The sequence below is a fragment of the Gadus chalcogrammus genome, chromosome 12, assembly GCF_026213295.1.
Source record: "Gadus chalcogrammus isolate NIFS_2021 chromosome 12, NIFS_Gcha_1.0, whole genome shotgun sequence".
NCBI classification, from domain to species: Eukaryota; Metazoa; Chordata; class Actinopteri; order Gadiformes; family Gadidae; genus Gadus; species Gadus chalcogrammus.
Genome location: NC_079423.1, coordinates 12,260,626 through 12,263,445, shown reverse-complemented (window position 1 = coordinate 12,263,445; position 2,820 = coordinate 12,260,626). Strand labels below are relative to the sequence as shown.

The 2,820-nt window shown below is 40.4% G+C and overlaps 1 long non-coding RNA gene across 1 annotated transcript; it reads left to right on the top strand.

Moving 5' to 3' along the window:
• The first annotated feature begins 202 nt into the window (after positions 1–202).
• LOC130393882 (uncharacterized) lies at positions 203–959 on the top strand. The gene is made up of 3 exons (XR_008897182.1): positions 203–264; positions 388–526; positions 615–959. It is a non-coding gene; the product is annotated as an uncharacterized LOC130393882 (long non-coding RNA).
• The last annotated feature ends 1,861 nt before the right edge of the window (positions 960–2,820 follow it).

Here is a 2,820-nt window from a genome sequence, read left to right as displayed (position 1 = left end):
TAAGTGAAAGCACAGAATTATAGATTAAAAATAAATCTGTGAAGATAAAATAAGATATCATTATGACACATTCATCTTTCTCTTTCTTTCAGCTCTGTCTTTCTATTCCTTGATAGATGAAGAGTCTACATCAGCAACAGCAAAGGCAGTGAAGTCATTCAAGATTTTCAGTCATGATTCCTGGCCAGAGCAACGAGATCTGCTGACAGATGTTGCAGAGGAGCTGGACTTCCTGCTAGACCACTTCTCCTCTGTCTTAACAAGGTTAGTGACTATTTTTTAATTATCATGAAGATATAAAAAGTATAACACAAAGCAACATTTCAAACATCCACTTCGATCCTTAACCTAGATTGTTTGGTAAGTTTTTCCTTTCACTCTTTTCAGAAATGGCTGTGATTCCAATCTGGCTGGGTAGGAGTATCAATCCATGAAGACATTAATCTTCAGGAACTACATGGACAAGTCTTACCATGCCTTATGGGAGATGATGGTAACAAATTTGCCATTCTGCTCTGATCACAAGGTAACCCATTATTATCATATCCTTGTTGATTTAGCAATTATTACTTTTTGATTGAATAAAACCTGTGCTAATGATCCATTCTTTGTAGAACATCCACCTACATCTTGTGCACATCATGCTGGTCCTCCCGGTCTCCTCTGCTGTATGTGAAAGGGGATTTTCGGCTCAGAAGAGGATTAAATCTGATGTCAGGGGGTCCCTACATGTAAACACTGTGGAGGACTTGATTCGAATTAGCATGGGGGGACCTAGTGTACAAGAGTTTGATGCCAAGGGAGCTGTACAAACATGGTTCAGTTCGAGTCAAAGGTCTAGTAGGCAAAATTACATGGGCTGGCCTTCTGAGCCTCCTAGTGGAACACAGGAGGATCTGCTCTAAGTAAAGGTACAAGTTGTTTAGGCCTACTGGTTCTTGTGGAATGTTATTGGCCAGTGCCCCTAATGTTAACATAAATTTGTTAGAAAGGTTACTAAGCAATTTTTCTTTTTTTTAATCTATGTTTTATATATATTGTACTGTATATGTCACTATGTTTCATCTTCAAAATAAAATGTGACACTGAATTTGAAACAGCACATTGTAATTTCTGCATCTTTTATCAAAATATTTATTAGTAATAGTTAGGGGTGCAACGGATCACAAAGCTCACGGTTTGGATTGGGTCACGGTTTTTGAGTCACGGGTCGGATCATTTTCGGGATCAACAACAACAATAAAGATAACAAGACAAATGTGACTTTAAATAAAATCTTCAACTGTGTAAAAACAAAATAAAGTGAAAAATTAGGCAATAATCCTGCTTCCTTTAAGCATGATCAATATTTAAATGTGCAATCTGAGGCATTATTCCTTCTTCTTTTTAACATGGATAGGATAGTAAATAATCCCTAACCCTGGATTTACAATTCAGGATGTCTGCATTGCCTGGGGAGAGTTTAGTGTCTACACTCTCCCAAGGCAAAGCAGACATCCTTATCTTCTTTTTTTTAGTTTGGTAGCGAAATACAGTTTCTGTGGTGTTTTATTTGGCATTTTGTAAATCCATTGATTTCGGTTGGGAGACTCATTGCTCATTGCAAGGGGGGTTGGTTGTAGTCTTTTCGCTCGGTTCTAGCCCGACTGTTGATACGGCGAACCGAGCGAAAAGACTACAACCAAACCTAAACACGTCCGGTTCCGGTTCCGGTTTACGTTTCAATGGGATTTACGGAACGCCAAATAAAACACAACAGAAACTGTATTTCGCTACGATACTTGATGATGTTGTTAATACCGGAATTGTCCTCTAAACATGCGCTGATCACGTCAACGCACAACTTTTTTTTTTTTATCAGTCGATCCGCGGATCACTGTGATGGTTGATCCGTACGGATCACGGGAAACCCGTGAACCGTTGCACCACTAGTAATAGTGCATTAATAGACTTAGTGCTATATAAATAAAGTTGCCTTGCCTTGCCTAATACAGTGACAATTAGTAGAAATGTGAATATTTGATTAGCATGTTGATTTATGGTGTGTGCCCCTAAAATGTTCAGTTAGGGGCTACAGTGCTCCTAGTGAAAATAGTTAGTCTGGACCCCTGTTAGGGTTAAGTGTCTTGCTCAGGGACACATCAACACTCTAGGAGGAGCTGGGGATCGAACTAGCAACCTTTCGGTTACAAGAAAACTGCTCTACCTCCTGAGCTAAGCGGAGCCGAACAGGTATCCTCTCAAAGCCTCTTATCAAAGCCTGGGGCCTCATTTATCAACCGTACTTACGCACAGATTTGTGCGTAAGGAGGGGGTAACATCATTGCCACGCAAAGTATGGAATTTACCAAATGTACTTATACTTAGGAATGTGTGTACATTTAAGCACAGCTCTGGCCATGCTTAAGAACAGAATCTAGTGGTAGAATAGGGATAGTGCAAGCGCGAAGCAAAGCTTTTAAGAGTGTCATCGACATTCACATATGTCCCTAACAAATTACCTAATTGGTGTCAAACCCTATAAAAGACAGCTGTGAGTAATGTTTGAAATCTAGTGCAATGGCTTACCTTTCGTTATTGGAAGACTTGGCAAACCATGCGCTCCGCAGGGAGCGCGTTTTCAAAGATTGCGCTGATCTGCATGGGGAGAGCACAGATTGGCTTCTTAGTAGGTACAGCTTCCCAAAGAATGTACTGCTGGATTTGTATCGTGATTTAGGGCCAATGTTGGCTCGAGACATTGAGACTCACAAACGCAATCCCTGTGCATATCCAACTCCTTTTCACCCTGGGATTTATAGCTACCGGCACATTTCAGCG